Source organism: Megalopta genalis, chromosome 9 (genome assembly GCF_051020955.1).
Source record: "Megalopta genalis isolate 19385.01 chromosome 9, iyMegGena1_principal, whole genome shotgun sequence".
In the NCBI taxonomy this organism is placed as follows: domain Eukaryota; kingdom Metazoa; phylum Arthropoda; class Insecta; order Hymenoptera; family Halictidae; genus Megalopta; species Megalopta genalis.
The window spans coordinates 14,814,779-14,834,480 of record NC_135021.1 but is presented as its reverse complement, the minus strand read 5'-3'; the positions used below and the strand labels follow the sequence as shown (position 1 = coordinate 14,834,480).

At 46.2% G+C, this 19,702-nt stretch overlaps 1 long non-coding RNA gene across 1 annotated transcript in view; it reads right to left on the bottom strand.

Moving 5' to 3' along the window:
• The window catches only part of LOC117217524 (uncharacterized), a 217,251-nt gene that overhangs the window by 98,630 nt on the left and 98,919 nt on the right, over window positions 1–19,702 (bottom strand). The window lies entirely within an intron of this gene.

Here is a 19,702-nt window from a genome sequence, read left to right as displayed (position 1 = left end):
AAAAATGGTTTACTCGTAATGGTACAGACTTAGCACGTTTTAACTACGGATAACAATTGCCAACGCCGACGATAACGTATGCTAAAAACATTTGGCTCCGCAGCGGAGCCTTCGGAATTACGGAACAAATGACAAATGTCTCTGTAGCGGAGCCTAAGGGTTAAAATCGAAGAAGTTCCAACAATCAACTTGGCAAGTTAAATCTCTAAAATTAGAGAATCTTCCACGAGATAGATTTCTAAAGTAATTCAAGTACAAGTCTTCCTCGTGCTGCAATTTCACAAATTGTACAGCTTCGCGCGTTCAAATTTCAGTTGACGCGTACAAAAACAAGATCCCGTAATACAAAGCTTTGTTTACGCTAAAATCAAACGAAGAACTTTAATCGAGTACGATTACTATTAAATGCTACAGTCTAACGCGTCCGTTCATGACTCGTCTATTCTACTGCGACCGCAAATGCACGCGATCCTGGCGAGTTCTCAAGAGGAGAATTTTTGGTAAATGTGCTCTCATTTGAAAAACAATTATCCCATACAACAGCGCGCAAGATTTCATTTAAAAAAAAGGCGTTCGTACTGTTTCTTCTAACAAAAAACAACGGCAGAAGACGTCGTCTCTGAATCCCCATCGCCTAAGTACACGTTCGGCCATAGCCATGTTACAGGTCAGGACAACTTTTTCACGTTTTCGTGTTGGCATATTTCTCTTGATCGGTCATCGGTCTGACAGGGTAGACGCGGGCACCGAACAAAGTAGCAGGCCGTCGTGGAGAGGCGGAAAGAAACGGGGTCCGCGGCACGCCGCGCGTTTTGTTTCAACAATATAATCAAGCGGCTTGGCATTCCGAGTGATCGGGCCCCGTGTTCGCGTACGATGGGCAAGCCCGGCCACGGCGGGGAGAAAAATTTCACACATAATAAAGCAGCCAACGAGCAACAGAACCGCGAGCAAGGACAGTGGTGGCCGGTGCTCGCAGGCTAGACCTGCGGGGAAAAAACGGGTGTACGTCGTGTTCGGTGCGGCCGCTGCCCTAACAATTATCTCTAATGGGCCGCGATACTATAAATCGACATGGGCTAGAGGCCGCCCGATGAAATCGGCCGGGCAACCGCGCGCGAATACCGAGATGGCAGAAAATAGAAACCGCTTCTCGCTTCTCGCAGCTAGGCAGCCCGTGCACGCTCGTCCGAGCGCGAATCGCGCGCGGCGTGTACCCGCTTCGGTCTCCTCCATCCGGCTCCCGAGATGGAATCCGCCGGGTTGTGCAAGTAGCGGCACCTGACTGCAATGCTGATGACTCGGCCAGACGGACACACGAACGGACAGAGGAGCCGAGTGAAAGAAAGAATCGGATAGACAGGCAGATACGGTGCGTGAGCAAGCGTGTGCGTGTACCTACAACCACGCAACCGACCGGAGAGATCTCTGCTCCGACTTATCCGCGGGCTAGATCGTGCCCGGATGAGAGGCTGTGTCGCCGCCGTGGACCCCACTGCTCCGTGATCCGAACGGAATCGTGCCGCCGTCGCCAGAACCGCACCGTTAACGCGAATTTCTCGACCATCCCGACGATTACAGAATTCTTTCATTGTTTTCAGCTGGTCGGAGCTGGTACCATCGATGTTGGCTGACCAACAAGGAAATGCATTCGAGTTACGTAACTCGAGTTCTTCGATCTTAGGCGGATCACATGGAATGCTATCTACTGTATGGATCGGCAGTGATTCGATCTAACGCTGGAGCTGAGTAACTGTTTTATTATCTGAACAATCCTGGTAATCGTGTTGGTTTAACCGTAGTACAGTAATGTCTCCCTAACTGACGCTCAGATTGTGCACGAAACTAGACGATTTGGGAAGTGGAGATACGATTATTCGAGCTTCGCGACTTTTTTTTTATCGCTTTGAATTGTCAACAATTATAAAAACGAGCCGCAAGGCTCGAATAATCGTATCTCCTCTTCCCAAATTGTCCATTCTTGTGCACAATCTGAGCGTCAAGTAGGACACATTAATGTATTTGGGAGGAAATGGACGCAATCTTTCTCTCTGTCGGCCATCGTTCACATTGGAAGGGTGCACTCGGTGTTTGTTAAGATAGTTCTAGTACCAGAGGCTACAGGAGCGGTACAAGTTTTGAAAATCGTGTGCGAAGGTACACCAAAATACGCGAGAGAAAATAAGAACCTGAATTTAACAGAAGCTCATTAGACAATTCACCGGCTAAAGAAGTGTACTAAAAGTTGGGTACAAAGGAAGTTTATCATCTAAGAAAGTCTATCAAAGCCTTAGTACCAAAACAGTTCATCGATTAAAGAAGTTTAACAATAGTTTAGAACCAAGAATGTTCATCGATCGAAGAACTCTGCTAGAAGCTAGGCGACTAAGAAAGTTGATCAGCCAAAGAAATGTGCTAAATGTTCATCAGCTAAGAAGCGTATCGGATGCTTGATACTAACAAAGTTCATCAGCTGCTATAATAAAAGCTCAGGCCCAAAGAAGTTCATCGTCCGAAGAACTGTACTGGAACTTTAGACGCGACAACAAACGAAAACACAGTGCTTCGTCAGGGAAACTTAGGGGAGAACTAAAACTTCTTGTTGCCTCGGCATTGGTCGCAGCATTAGGACGTAACTACAGGGTGTCCCACAAATGTCTCGCAATCCGGAAATGGCGGGTTCCTCGGATCATTTGAAGCAACTTCTTCCTTTACAAAAATTTTCTCCGAGACGCCGTTAACGAGTTATTAACGAAAAACAGTGACCAATAAGAATCGAGTACGGCCGACGCGAGGCGGCCCAGCCAGCCAGCGCACGAAGCCTAGTTCCGCTCATTGGCTCGGTCGCCTCGCGCCAGCCGAGCTCGCCTCTCATTGGTCACTGTTTTCGGTTAATAATTCGTTAACAGTGCCTCGGAGAACATTTTTGTAAAGGAAAAAGTTGCTTCGAATAACCTGAGGAACCCGCCACTTTCGGATCGCGAGACATTTTTGGGACACCCTGTATAGTAGAACGAAGGATTCTGAGATGCGATAGAAGAAGTTCTACCGACAGTTATTGTAGATCAAGCAGGGGGGGACGTGCAGGAATCACCGAAGAGAGGAATCGCCGAAGACTGAAGACACCGTGATCGCGGCGCTGTAAACGATGATCGCGATAACCGTGACTCGCTCAGATATCAGCTTAGGCTCGAAGACGAGCAAGCAGAAGCATTCAAGATCGCCGATAGTAAAGATGGCTTCGGGGATAGGTTTGAGGCTTGCGTGGATTGCGCGCGGACGTTACGCAAACGGAGCGGCGGAGTTTGCTTCATTAGGAACTAGCCCGAGCCCTCGATATTGTATCACTGTAGCGATCATACATTCTATCCGCTTCTTGTCGATCGCCTGAGATACTATTGAAACAGAAGTAGATCGGTTCTTGCGGGATCCAGCTGATTTCTGCGAACGCCGCGGACTCCGGCGAGGATTGCGGACTCCGCTGGACTTTACATTGTTGCCTCGTCCGGGTACACGTCGTTAGGCTTGTGTAATTAGATACAGGGTAAGAGGACGCATTGTCGTGGACCTCACCCATCATCGCCATATACTGCCACTCGAGCGTTCGCAGTCTGCTGCGAGAATCGGACGACTATTCCCAGAACCGGGGCCTTAAAAGGCGAATTTGAACAATCCTGTTTGGCCGCATTTTTAACAATGTCCTATCGTCTGCAAAAGTTTGCTGCCGCGGTCGGTGCGCGTCGGCTAAGTTACGTTGCCTGGAATTTCAACATCGGTCTTTTGGTCATTTGAACAGGAACCGCACGGTTCTCTCGTAGCATACGTCCAAAACTCTCTCGTTCGAGGATCTTGTAGCTCGAACGTTCCACGGTTCAGACTATAGTAATGTCTCCCTAATTGACGCTCAGATTGTCTACAAAAATGGACTATTTAGGTCGAGAAGGTATAATTATTCGATCCTTGCGGTTCGTTTGTTATAGTTACGAATTGTCAACAGCTATAAAAACGAGCTGCAAGGCTCGAATAATCGTATCTTCTCTTCCCAAATTGTTCATTTTTGTGCGCAATCTGAGCGTCAGTAAAGGAGACATTACTGCATACGTTTGTCACGGGACCGTATTAGACCCCGACGAGACAACGTATGCTCCTTTGTCCTCTTTGGTCGTACGGGCAAATTCGCCGATTCGTATGAAGAAGGTGAATACGAATGGCCACGTAACTTCGAATTATTACTTAGGATTCAAAAAAAAGGTCTTAACCGAACGAAAGTAATTAGATGTTTTCGTAGAAAATATTAAAGTGACGCTTAGGACACGGAGCGAGTAATAAAGGTTTTAATGAGACGAACAAGGTGTGGCTTGGTTAGAATCGAATCGGCTGCTTTATTCGGAGGTCCGCGGGTTTTTATACACGTGCGTTCATCAAGAGTATGTCCGGTGAGATTAGATCAGGCGTTGGAATGTCGCCTTGCTTCGCACGTTCGTTGTCCGTCGCGCGTCATAGATCTTGCCGAAGTCGAATCTCTTCGCGAGTAGCCAATTTGGTACATTTGATAGCTTTGCTTGCTCGTAATCCTTACGAACGATACGAGCGTTCGTTAATCAGATAACTGTTGCGATCGCTTTAAGGCGTGTTCAAGCTCCGTTTCATTTTGCATTATGACGAGTATATTCGTCAAACACGGCTAACTGGCTAATCGACAGACGGCGGACCGAAGAAATTAGAAATTCATTGGAGATCACGCCACAGCGAACGATACGTAATCGACTTGTTCCGTAATTATAATTCGTCAGGAAATTCCGCGCACACAAGCTACGGGCTGGTAGCAAAGATGATCGGGAAGCGGATCCCATCAGGGGAGAGGAGGAGAGATTTCCAGCTGCGCAAACGCTTTCCAATCAATCCTAATGTGCGTCGAGTCTATCAAACGATCAGCGAGAAAGTAATTTAAAGCGAGCCACGAATTCCTGGCGATGCAGCGCCGCGCCGAGGCGGTTGCATTAGCATACCCTGGGAGCATAGCCGGGTGACAGAACCGATTCGTAGCGCGGTGGGTTTTCGCGGTTGCGCAATCCACGGTTATCAGGAACAGGCAGACGCGGACGGCCGGAGTAATTGCAGGCAATCGTTCAGCCGGACGCGGGCCGATTCGTTTCCCGTAACCGGTCGCAAGAGAAGCGAGATGCTTTTCAGATGGAGGCCGGGTCTCTCGAGCAGCGGCGCGCCGCGCCGGGACTCGCCGGCGACTTATCAGCAAGAAATTGCCTTCGAGAGAACAAGACGCTGCATTCTCGCACGCTCTAACGACCGCGGGCGTCTTTCAGGGACCGGCGTCGCCCACACCGTTTCCCGACGATGTTCATTATGCACCGAAATCTCCATTTAGACGAAGACAATGGGCCTTCGATCTAATCGTTGTTCAACGGCGTCGGATGGAAAGACATCTTCGAAAAATCTTGTTCTAATTTAGCGAAGAATGTCTCGTAGTTATAAGTCTTCTTGAGGTGAACGTGCTTCTGGGATTTCAAGGTAGACCCGCGATTAATTCAATCACGAATTCACCGATCTGTAAAGAAACTAATCTTCGAAGGTTTGAATCTATCCGGTCAGGTTCCGCGATGGATATAGAACACACATTTAAATATTATGGAGATAATGATCCTAAACATGAAGTCAGAATATAGTTCATATACCTCTATACAGGGTGCCCCAAAAATGTCTCGCAATCCGAAAGTGGCGGGTTCCTCAGGTCATTTGAAGCAACTTTTTCCTTTACAAAAATGTTCTCCGAGGCACCGTTAACGAGTTATTAACGAAAAACAGTGACCAATGAGAGGCGAGCTCGACTGGCGCGAGGCGACCGAGCCAATGAGCGGAACTGGGCTTCGTGCGCTGGTTGGCTGGGCCGCCTCGCGTCAGTCGTACTCGTTTCTTATTGGTTACTGTTTCTCGTTAATAACTCGTTAACGGAGCCTCGGAGAACATTTTTGTAATGGAAGAAGTTGCTTCAAATGATCCGAGGAACCTGCCATTTCCGGATTGCGAGACATTTTTGGAACACCCGGTATAACTGCCTCACAGTATTACATCCGCCACCACAGTCACCAGACTTGAATCCCATTGAAGATGTATGGGATTTTTTGGGCAGGAAAATATTCGAACGCCGATAAGATCGAAGGAAGAATTTAAAAAACGATTAATCGGAGAATGGGAACATATACCGCTAAGTTACTTACAAAAAGTTATAAACAATATGCCTAAGCGGTTGCGACACGTAATTGAAGCTAAAGACTATCCAACGAAATATTAATTATTGCTTATGTTAATAAGTTTCATGTTTAAATATTATAATTTGTCGAGCGTCCGAATATTTTTGCGACGTTAAATTTCGACATAATTTAGTTCATTGTTTGGTATTAAGAAAAGTATATGCGATAAATAAATAAAATTTATGTTATTACAAACTACAATGAATGTTCTATTATATTATAAAACAAGAACGTCAAATTTACCATTACAAACAATCGAATCCAGCAACAATTGTTTGAATAGCATGATGTCCGAATATTAATAAGAGTCGCTGTACTTTATAAATCTACTCTTTCATTTAAAAGCGGAAGCTCCGGGCGGTTTATTTTTAAAAAAAAGTGTTTCAAGGGTAACGTAGCCTATTTATCTGATCTATGCTTTTTTGAAATATCAAAGTGAGCCACCAGATGGATGTGTTCTATATCGAAGTTCTATATCGAATTCACTGACCTTGATGGGCTGGTTTTCGAGTAGCCAAATACATTCTGCCGGGATACGAGTATACTTGATTTCCCAAGGTACGGTAGAACTCCATTTATGCGAACGAAATTTTCGCGAATGCCCGATTTTGTCAATTAAAACCACTTATCTGAACGCGAACTTCAGTTATTTGAATGCGAAGTTGCAAGTAATAGAGGCAGTTAGACGACTCCTATTATATATGAACTATATAGCTTGTCTCCTGACGAATTCACATAAATGGAGTTCTACTATAGTAACAATAACAGAATCGTCTGTTATTTAAATACTTTTTACTTGCAATCAGCACAAATTAAGGCGAATCATATACAAAACAATTCATTGTACGAATGCATAAAGATGACATCTGTCCTGGCGTAGACAGGATAAATCGAGGTTCTACTGTACTACTTTCTTCTTCGAGGCGCTCTCGAGATGTTCGAGATTATGAAGTTCGTTCCGAACCTATATATATACGTCTCACGTCCCCTAACAAGCCTGAAGCGTGACTGTAAAAAAGCAGGCCACGGTAACACTGTAGGAACGATTGAGGTTCAATTTCATCACTCAACGATAGCTATATGTAGATATCCTCATCTAAAGTCACTGTTGAGAATCTGCGATTTACGGCAACGTCGTCGTCTACTCATGCTCAAAGCAACGAGGACGATTATGGTGGTGGCAGCGAAGACCGTTGTTCACAGGATTTTACGTACCTAATCAATTTCCGCCTGTAAACGTGCAAACGTTCGAAAGAATATACACATTACATACCAAAAACACAAGTGAAGATGGTTTATTATTACCAAATAATAAATATTCCTATCGAAGATTTAAAAGTTACAAGTCCAAGTTAGCTATCGCGCGACGCTTCCGAGATTTCATATAAAAAAAAAGCACCACGGTGACACCGTTGGACTGTGGGAACGATTATCCAGTTCCGTAGAACGCGACGGAAGGATGTCGCGTGACCAGAAAAATAGTTCTTCTGCAGGCCTCTTGACGTCTAGCTCCCTGTCCGCCCCTGTTCCGTCCGCGTCGGTTCCCGGGCCGCTTCCTAAGTCCGTTCTTTGGCGTCTCTTCTTCCGCTTGTTCTTCTTCCCTCCGGTGTCGGGGCCCTCCTCCCTTCTTCCACGTTTCACTCGATTTCTTCTGGTCCGGTCTTGCTCTTGCCCGCGTCGCGGCATCCCCACGTTCTCCCTCCCTCCTCTCTCTCTCTCTCTCTCTCTCTCTCTCTCTCTCTCTCTCTCTCTCTCTCTCTCTCTCTCTCTCCTCTCGGCCGTCTATCCCCTTTCTTTCCGAGTTTCTCCGCTCGTCTGGTCCGCGTTATTTATTGCCGGCAGCAACGGCCGCAAAACTTTAAAGCCCGTACACGCGTGTACACTTTCTGCGTGTACGGGTTTTTACACCATGCATTACAATGCGCGCGCATGTACGCATTATACTGTCCGCGTGATTCATTACCGGCCGATCCTCTCCGGCTGCTTAAGAAAATACGGAAACTATAATTGCACGAGACTTATGATGCCCCGGCCGGCTCCGCCGCGAAGACCTCGTGGTTGCCGCTTCGTGGTTGCCCGTGGTTGCGAGGCGCGGGCCGCGAGAGCCAGCCCCGGGACCCGTCACACGGGGAGAAAGGGTTCTCTATGGGGCCAGCGAGAGCGTTTATGATCGCCGAGAAACTTCGCGAGATCATATCGCCGGATCTCTTCATCCGCGGTGCCGCTCGCGCTCCCTCCATTGAGTCGTCCATTGTCGTTGATCGTGACAGTGCGTAATTGTCGGTGTTTTATTGCCGGTTGTAAAGTAATCAGCCGGCTGGAATGTTTAGTATTTAATGCCCGGCCCGGGCGTATCGGTGTCCGTGCGCGCGTCTACGCACAGCCACGCGCGAACCAGCTGCAACGCCCGCCGTTAAACGCCGAGAGCATTCGGATACGAAAGTTTCAGGCCGTGAAACACCACCGAGGGATACTCGTTTAGACGGGAAACGGTGATTATAGATAAATGCAAGCTTAATGGCCGCTATAATTGCGGCTAAACGCAGTCTGTTATTACCGGCGACGCGACGGGACGCCGCGCCGCGACGTAATTCGGGCGGAGGAAAGAAAGGACAACTATCGAGCTGATGCGCTCTCGCCGTCGCGTCTTTCTTTGCAGTTTCTTCCTATTTTTCCTGTTCCAGCGTTCCTCCAAATAAATAAAACGCAAAAGTCGGTTATATAAAACCGGCGTACTCGTCGCGATGCGGCGTTTCCACCGATCTCTGCCAGCTTTGAATCCAATTTTATGGCTACGCGCATCAACTTCTTTTATGGGAGAGCGGCGATGTTAACGAGGGATGTTTTGCTGGACATGCGCTCTCTTCCTCAAAGGTAAATATTTAACGACCGCGTTTTCGTACGTGTCGTCCGACAATTGTTGGTCGAAATGATGGAAATAATGACTGAACTTCGGGATTGAGGAAATCAAAAACGATCTATGTTACGGCATAATTGGTGTGATGTTTCGTTTATCGTCTTTGATCGCGAAAGCGATGGCCGCATAAAGTTACGAATACTACAGGCTGGCTTCCAAAAGTGGTGCAAATTGAAACGTCTCTGAAAGCAGCAAGCAATTTTTTTGGTAACTGACTCAACCATAATCTCGAAGATCGAAGCTTCCCCTTCAAAACGACACCTCAAAAATCTGTCTACCATTTTTTTTTTTGGTCGCTCTATTGAACTTTGAGCGATAAGTGTACCGTTAACTTGATAATAATACAAGGATCTCGCGCGACCGAACTCGATTACCATTTTTGTCGTATGATACAGCTAAAAAGTTAAGAGTATTACAGGCTGGCTTCCAAAAGTGGTGCAAATTGAAACGTCTCTGAAAGCAGTAAGCAATTTTTTTTGGTAACTGACTCTACCATAATCTCGAAGATCGAAGCTTCCCCTTCAAAACGACACCTCAAAAATCTGTCTACCATTTTTTTTTGGTCGCTCTATTGAACTTTAAACAATAGATGTACCGTTAACTTCATAATAATACAAGGATCTCACGCGACCGAACTCGATTACCATTTTTGTCGCATGATACAGCTAAAAAAAAATCGTACGCCGTGTTTTGAGGGGTCGTTGCAAAGCGGAGGTTTCAATATTGAAATCAATGCTAGATTCATCGACGAAAAAAATTTCTTACCGCTTTTAGCGACAGCTGAATTTGAAGGATCTTCGAGGAAGAACGCGTCTCCGCGAGTTTCCCGGCGAAACATCATGCAGAAAAACTTAACAAGAAAATAAACGATACAATAAATCCAGTGGAAATTCGAGCCGTTGAAACGAGTACAGATCTGTTGTTACACGTTCCGTTTTTACGGTATCGTGAACTGGCCGACTCTCGCGTTTACTCAAAGTTGCACAGCGTAACACGTATTATCGGTGCAATCTCGAGCAATCTTTCAAGGTTCTCAGCATTATTGCAGCGGCGATCCATCAGTCTGTTCCCTATGTTAACGCTATGCATTCATCATTTACGGGCCCGGAACGTCCGACGATGTCGGGGACCTCGAAGCCAACGACGCTGCATATCGACCGTCCAAGGGCCGGCCGAGAAAAAGGCTAACCCAATTAATTTCCGATTACTCCGGCCGAGCTGTCGGGGACAGGCAGGATCGGCCATGTAACTTGTAACCGTTGCAGCGTGTAGAAGCCCGTAGCCAGCCCGTGGCAGCGTAACAGCTCTCGAGATAGTCCGTGATTTCCGTTGTGTCGCGTTCCATGCAGTCATCAGTCACCGGGTTGCGGCGCGTTATGAAATATCACCGTGGGCCCGGCGCGGCGCGGCGGGACAGGTGCTACTACCTGGGCCCCGGTCGCACGAAACGTCCGACTCGAAAACGTATCCGAGATCGCCTCGTCACGGTAGCCCGGAAGGCGCGGAAGATATTTGTATTCGAAATCGCCTCGCGCGGGCATACCGGCTGTCAAAATAAGACCGGGCAAGCGGTTGCGCAACCGATCGGACGATCGGGCCAGTCCGAGAGAGTACGACACCGAGAGGGTACACCATTTCTCTCTCTCTCTCTCTCTCTCTCTGTCTCTCTCTCTCTCTCTCTCTCGGCGTCTCGTTGCTTATCGGTTGATTCGAGTTTCACTCGCCGGTCGAAACGACGAAAAAAATCCGACTGGACGAGTGGTGCCGAGGCGAGCCGAGGCGATACGTTGCATTAGAAAGTGGGAACCGACGGGCAACCTGTAATCAAGACGTCTAGGCGTCGCGTAAACGAGGAAGAGAAGCACGGGGACGCCGTGGAAAAGTCGTCGGCCCGACCTGGAAACGGCTCCGTCAGCCGCGATTATTATTAAAGGCCTAACAATGCCGTTTCCTTCGGATCGTTTCCGCTCCCGTTCATTCCGATCCGATCGATCAGCGATTCCTCCGTCAACGTGCCGCGGATAATTCAATAGCTCTCCATGTTCCCAGCAATCTAAATTACGCTCGCGGAGATACAGCCCGATCTGCTGCCGTTCCACTTGTATCCATCGGGGACACAATGGTCGTTCGATTGCTTTCTACCAGCCGCGCGTAACGATCTCTTCTATGGGATCGGTTCCCTCGTGTCCCACTGGTCGCTCCGGATTCCAATATTTAGGGGCGTTTTCCTCTGAACGTCAACCTCTCCGGCATTCATATATCGTATTCTTTTTGACCTAACTGCGTGGCGATCCATGCCACTGTCTAATCAAATCGTGCACAATTACAAGATCTCGAACTTCATATTCTCGTATCATTGCTAGATGCACGTTTTAGTTGGTTGCATCTATAATCTGTAAGTCTGCGTGATATTCGATGAATTGACATAAAGTTTATTGATTTATATCGTCGTCCATCGATCTTGTTATTCGATGATTTTAACCCTTAGCGCTCCGCGCGTTTCTCGAGTACTGCCTATCAGCAACTTCGGCACATTTTTGGGGCGGAAAGGTCAAAAAATGGTTTAATCGTAATGGTACAGACTTAGCACGTTTTTAACTACAGATAACAATTGCCAACGCCGACGATAACGTATGCTAAAAACATTTGGCTCCGCAGCGGAGTCTTCGGAGTTACGGAACAAAGGACAAATGTCTCCGTAGCGGAGCCTTCGAGACGCTAAGGGTTAAACCATTCGCGCTGTAACAGCGAGTCAGACTCGCGATGAAGATTTCATGTATAATCTACTAAATATGAGTGTTGTTCATTTTTTATGAATCGAAATACAACTTAATTTTTCCGTTATCAAAATCTAGAAACAAAAGTTAATGTTGACGTAAAAGAAACAGAAATTGTCTCGTTCTATTATCGGAACGAAGAGGTGCTAATCGACGATTGTAAGCCATGAATAAGTCAAAAATTCGCGTTATTTTCGAATCCGAGTTCCGTCGTGGAACTAATACAGCACGGACAAGTCGAAACGTTAACGAGGTGTTCGGCAAGGATGTGGCTAATGAACGTACATTACGTCGATGGTTTGAAAAAATCCGATCTGGAGATTTTGATATCCAACATGAAACACGCGGGCGACCTGAGAGCAAGGCCCGAGATATAATAAACCATACTTTCAGTCTCAAAATCGGACATTTCATACTTAACACACTTTCATACTTAACCAATAATTTTTTGCACCGTCATTCACAAAATTCCGGCATTTTGTCGGCATGGTCTATATAAAAACAACGTAACTTGTTAAAAATCATATATTTTTCAGTGAAATTTTGGAAAATGATATAAAACAAATTTGTCTTTATATATAAATCTTTAATTTAAATTTGCTTTCTGAAGTTAAACAAAAATTGAATCCACAAAAACGTTGAAACGAATTACTGAAGGCACAAAGTTATTATTCTCTATTTTATTAGACGAAGTAAATTATTTTCGAATCTTTAATTTCATAAATAATTAATATTATTGGAATTATCTCTGTTTGGTAAAACTTAGAATTCGATTTATTCAGAATTAAAAGGACAAGAATCAATAATTTCCTGTAATGACGAATTTTCGTCATTTGGCTATCGGCGATTGTTCCCGAAATGGCGAATTTTCGTCACGCGGACGAATATGTGTGAACGACCTAACATTTGTTTCAGCCAACACGAGAAAACGAAGAAGCCCGACTCTCCTCGCAACCGCAGATTTCAGTAGGTGGGCGCGAGTCGAGATTTTTGGACCCCCAAAAGAGATGAATTTTCACTAGCATTCCAGGCGAAATCAGTTCCCGGAGGGATTATTTCGCGGAGATCGGTGCGAGGCCTGGCGAGCGAGGGACAGGGGAAAGAGGATCGTCCGCGATGATCACGGGAGAAAAAGGGCGGCAAGAAGCGAAGATGGTCGCCGGCTGAGTCCGCGCCGACGCGGCGCGGCGGAGAGTGGTCGGCCGAGGGTCGTCCCATTGTTGTTTGTCTTGCTGAATATTTTAATTGGACGCGGTCTCCGCCGCGTTATTTATCGTCTAACAATGCTTGGAAGACTGGTAATTAATTACGTTGTTTTGTGTTACTTTATATAAAGATAGCAGGTCGATAGGAGTTAACCGGCTGAGAGCAACAATGGTATACAATGCGCAATTAGCGGGAGCGCCTCCCCGGAGAACAATGCGCAGTCGGACAGTGTCCGTGTGGCTGGCTGGCTTGGCTGGCTTTTGCTCTGGCTGGCTCGTTCGGTCGGCCGGTTGCGTGCCGCGCAGGTATTAACGGCCTCATGGTTGCGCACGCTCGTGTGCGATCCTTGTGCGTGAATGCGCGCGGTGCAGCGCTCGGTGCAGCGCGGCGTGCCGGCGCGGCCGAAGGATCGGTGCACTCTAGGTGTTGCGGAACAGGAATTCTTTCCCCCTCGAGCCTGAATTTTTGATTGCGCTATTGAGGGGACAGGTGTCCGCAGGTAACAGCCCGCGACTTCGCTCTCTTCCCATCAAAGAGGAAACCGTGCCGATTCTTATCAGCTCGCGGAACGCCCCGGATAACTGTGATTAATTGCACTCTGCGAAACGGAAGCGGCCGCTATCGATCGTTCTTATCACGCGACGTCTCTCTCTCGCCCTTTGTTGTCGCTTAACCAGCCCGTTTAACGAACACGAATCGCCTGAGCGACGATCCTTCGCTGCGTAATCGCATTATTCGCCGGCTTCGATCGGCAATTTGAATAATCGGCGCCGACGAAGAAAAGGCTGGTCGAATTACGCGAAATCTAATTAAGCGGGCTCTCCGAGCCTCCGAGTCCTTCGTTATTATTTTTCTGATGAAATTGTATCGCGATTTCCTCGTCGGAATTGCTTCCTGCTCGCTGCCAGCGCGCGCTGCAAAATCCCGGACGATGCTTTCTCCGCGCAACTCTCGCGTTTCTTCGCGTGATAAGATTTCTTCGGTGTAATGTCGGTGTAATGTAAGCAACTGCGAAACCTTTCGAATTACAGTAATGTCTCCCTAACTGACGCTTAGATCGCGCAGAAAACTGGACAATTTGGGAACAGGAGATTCGATTATTCCGGCTTTGCACTATGTTTTTATCATCGTTGGCAATCGGTAACTGTAAAAACGAGTCGCAAGACTCGAATTCGCAAGGCTCCTCTTACCAAATTGTCCATAAAAATCGACAATTACTGTACAGTAATGTCTCCCTTACTGACGCTTAGATCGTGCAGAAAACTGGACAATTTGGGAACAGGAGATTCGATTATTCCGGCTTTGCACTATGTTTTTATCATCGTTGGCAATCGGTAACTGTAAAAACGAGTCGCAAGACTCGAATTCGCAAGGCTCCTCTTACCAAATTGTCGATTTTTGTGGACAATATGAGCGTCAATTAGGGAGACATTACTGTAAGTACGCGTCTCTGCATATGATCCATTGACCGTAACGCGACCAAAGGTTTAATTGTCGGACGAAAGCCCAAGCCGAGTCATATTCCATTTAAAACGAAAATTCTTCGTTTACGTATCGAGAAATTAATTTTTCGCCAGATGTATATTTCAATTCATTAGGTCACATGTTCTCGGTACTTTTGCTCTAAGAAAAGACGATATTATATCATAGAGAATGGATGAAAAGAAAACAACAGAGCGTCAGTAATGTCTCCCTTACTGACGCTCAGATTGTCCACTAAAGTGGATAATTTGGGAAGAGGAGATACGATTATTCGAGTCTTGCGGCTCGTTTTTATAATTGTTGACAATTCGTAACTATAAAAGCAAACTGCAAAGCTCGAATAATTGTATCTCCTCTTCCCAAATTGTCCATTTTTCTGTGGACAATCGGAGCGTCAATTAGAGAGACATTACTGTAAGTACGCGTCTCTGCGTATGATCCATTGACCGTAACGCGACCAAAGGTTTAATTGTCGGACGAAAGCCCAAGCCGAGTCATATTTCATTTAAAACGAAAATTCTTCGTTTACGTATCGAGAAATCAATTTTTCGCCAGATGTATATTTCAATTCATTAGGTCACATGTTCTCGGTACTTTTGCTCTAAGAAAAGACGATATTATATTATAGAGAACGGATGAAAAGAACGCAACAGATTTCGCTAATTTTTTATTAGCGATTTTATCGCAGACTCGGTCATCGATAAGCGTTCGAGTCGCGTAAACGGTCCGTATGAAAATAAAGCCAGCTTAGGCGGTCCCTACGGTCACTGAAAAATTCTGCGAATTTGAATTTTCATCTTTCCACCGAAACCGCACGGCTTCACAGCGTGATACCGCCTGATTCGCAATTTACGCTTTGCCGTATATCCTTTTGGAACGGCTGCTTATCACGTACGTATTACATTAATCGGGGGAATTAATGCGTACGCGAACGGCAGAAAGAATGTTACGAAATATATACAATGAATAAACATAGAGGCACCGCAGAGCACATAATAAGAAGGATGGAAATGAAATAAACCGGAGATAAGGACGGACTCATTAACCGAATAACATGAGAGCAGCTCACCAGAGAAAAAATTCATCGCGTTGGAACAGTTACTTCACTATATTCAAAATCAAAATGTATTAGCATACAATCTCGTAATTAGGCGGGCTCGTAATTAAAGCGTCCCGTATCAATCCCATCGGGATCACACAATTTTCAACGTGCGCGCATTCTACTGGCTCTCTCTCTCTCTCTCTTGTTTTCCTCTCTATGCTCTATGTTCCAACGTGTCCCGGCGTCTACGAAAATTCCCTCGGGATCGGAGACGATGTTTTCCCAGCGCGCATCCCGTCGCAGAATGCGCTCCACGTCCCGCTTATCTTCGGCGGTTTAATTCGTCGACGCGCTCGGGACACGTTCTGGCTCGCTCGCTCGCTCGCTCGCTTGCTCGCTGCCAATCACCGGCGCATTTACATGAGAAAGGTCAGTTTCATTGACTTCACTTACGAGAGGGTGCCGACGGCTGTGCGGGGTGGAGGCGATAGATGAATAGCCCGAAGGTGAACGTCAATGTCACTAGGTTTCTGGGCGAAAACGCCCAAGCAAATGCAATTACGTTCGAATCAATGAAAGGGCGCGTAGTATTGATCGCCGTGACGTGACTATTGCCCCGCGTTATCGGGCATTTGAATGGAATCGTAATGGAAGTTCCACCGTTCCCATTCTGACCGGCGAAAAACCGAACGCGCTACTTTCTGGAATTCATCCGTCTCGAAACGATTTCACTTGCGAAAATGTCGAATTTCCTTTCCAGTTCGAAACGCAGTCAATTTTACCCGATTGTCTTTCGGCTTGGAAACAAAAACGCTCAATTTCAGGAGAGGAGACACGATTGTTCGAGGCTTGCGCCTCGTTTTTATAGTTGTGTTGACAATCGGCAACGATAAAAACGAGCCGCGAGACTCGAATAATCGTGCCTCCTTTTCTCAAATTGTCTATTTTTGTTTACAAGCTGAAAGACAATTGGGCATAATTTTGCTGTATTTTGTCCGCCTGCCGCACACGTTTTCAGAGATATTTAATTATCATTGGACGACGGGCAATGCGACATTGTTGTCCGCGTGTGATAAGATTGAGGACGCTTCGAGCAGTCATTTCCACGGTATGGAGCATTACTCATACATCTAACGGGGGATCAGTGAATTTTGAACATATCCACTTTGTAAAAAACACTTAATATTTGCAAAACTGACAAGATTTTGGTAAACGTGTATATAGCGAGGACATTATTTATATATATAGATATTTACAGAGGGATTCTTTCAAATATATAACGAAATTAAAAAGAAGTAAATTTTTTTAAAAAGTATTAACCCTTTGCAAGTCGTCGTAAAAGTCGGTGCCGTCAATCTGGCGGCAAGATGTATGTAATTAAAGAGGGTTGTATATATCGTAAAAGTTATGTTCAAAATTTAAATTTATTTTCATCGATGCATACATAATGCATAAAATAACAAGCCAACAGAAGAATGAAAGGCCACTAACACACGTAAATTTTGTGAAATGTTTAGTCGATTCAAACATCATCTACAGCGCAACCTTCAACATTATTCGTAGACATTAGATTAAATAATCAGCTTCATGTAATTCGTTCAGAAAACAAAAAAGACTGTGCAGCATGTTCCGACAGGAGAACTCCAGGAAAAAGACGAGAAACGCGTACGTACTGTGATACCTGTACTCGAAATCCAGGACTTCGTATCGGTGATTGTTTTGCAAAATACCACACTTTGGAAAATTACAGAAATTAAAAATTTATGTTTTTATGTATTATAAGTACTATTAAAGACAACAAATCAGTTTCAACGAATTCTGTGTATATTTGCTTTAAATCACTAAGGGAGAAATAACACCGAAAAGCTAAATTTGCTCCGATTATCTGGTACTACTATCAGAGAAATTTGCCGAAGGGTTAATACCTCTCCCGCACATAGTGTGATAATAAAAAATTACCCCAAACCTACCGAGATCTGACAGTGACTGACACGTCTTGGTTTGCGACAATGGTAAGATTGAATTTCTTCAGACTCTTCGCCATTTTGATTATTAGAAATTCGTTCAATTATTTCCTACGAGAAGAGTTTGTAATTTCAACAATTTTATAAAAAAATATGAATATATATGATATGAAATATACAATATATAATGCGAAACTGATCATTTCTTCACGATAGGTTTAGTGTTAAAAATGACTTCGCAGCGCTGGAACATCTGTTACATCTAATTGTTTAATTCCATTGTGTCAAGACAAGAGTGTCTAATTTAAACATTCTAGAACCCACGCTTAATTCAAAGACATTGTTATACCCGAAAATTCATCCAAAATGAGTATCACGTTCAAAAATTGTGGAATCCAAGATCGTTCGAAGGACATCGTTACAGCGACTAAATCAAGATAAATAAGATACGTGTCTCTAACCTGAGATTTTATCCAAGATGAGTATCAAGCACGTTTAAAAATCGCAGGGCTCGATGTTAATTGAAAGACATCATTACGCCTGAAATTTTACGAGCGGCGAGCTCGTTTAAAAATCGTAGAGCTCGAGCGAAATTGAAAGACATCATTACAGTGAATAAATAGAGCAAAGATAGATACGATGCGTTTCTGTGTACGTCGAAACGTCGTCTGAAACGAGTTCCGAGCACGTTGAAAAATCGCAAAGCCCAAGGTCATTTGTAAAACGTCATTAAAGTGTACGAATAAACCAGAAACAGATGTAGCAACCGGTGTAACCAACGGTTTTCGAAAAAGGCGGATTTGTAGAATGCCTGAAGACCAGGGCTGAGGTTAGCAGACCGAGACAACGGAGTCAGGATGTGCTCGGGCGCCAGAAAGAGCCATGACCGAGTTCGAAAAAAGCTGCAGCAGTCTGCGATCGGTAGCAAATGAACCGGGTGGCTCATTCGCGCCATTCCGGGAGTTCTCTAAGCCGATGCGCGCCGGCTGTGCTCCGCGCCGCGAATACCCGGCATTGTCGAGCAGCATCCATCGTCGGGGGGTCACGACGACGACGCTGGCTGCCGCTGTTAGGTATCTCCTCTCTTCTTCTTTTTTTTTAGCCCGTGCTCGCGCGGATTACGCGTCGCATCGGAGCGTTGTGTGGCTGGCGGCCACCAACACCACGCCGCCGCCGACGCCGCCGCGCCGGCTCGCAAGAACCGTCGACGTCGACGACGAAAACGATGGCAATGACAACGGACAGAGGGAAGAAAAAGTGTACGCCGAGACAAAGAAACAAATTTCTAAAGAGGACGCCTCGTCGTCGTTGGTGGTTCCCGCGTATAATGTTGTACGCACGCGATCGCGACTAACGATGGTTAGGGACGACGCTCCGGAAGAACGGCGGAGAGAGAGTCGGAGAGAGAGAGAGAGAGAGGGTTGAACAGAGACCGAGAAAGAGAAGGAGAAGGGGAGATAGATTGTAGCAGAACGGAGATGGATAGACGGAGACGGGAAGCGGAGAAAAAGTCACAAAGGGCGCAGCACGTATCGCGCATATAAATGACAATGCCGCCGGTTGCCGGTGGAACTGATGAAGTGTCGTGTCTGTGTTTCTCTCGTCCGCCCTCCAACAACCACCCCCGTGAGACTTTGTCGTCGGGGGCTTCTCATCCGTCGTCGCCTCGCCCTCGCACCTCGACGCTCCGCTGAGGGTGCCCGCCGACCCTCCGCGACGGTTATTGTTGCGGTTACCAGAAGCCCTCCGACGACGGAGTTAATTGGGCAACGATTGTGCTCGTTGCTGCTGCTGCTCCTCCTCCTCCACCACCTCCTCCTCCTCCTCCTCTTGCTGCTGCTGCTACTGCTACCAGCCGCTTTTCTTTATCCTCCGCAACCGGCACACAAGCGACCCGCTCACCTCGGACCACGACACGACCCTGACCGTAAGCGAACAAAGGTCGGTGAAGTTTCTTCGCTTCCTCGACGGGATCCGGCGAAATCTTCTAGGGTCTTCGCACGCTTCGCACGAACCTCTGGTCAATGCCACGACCGATACAGCGT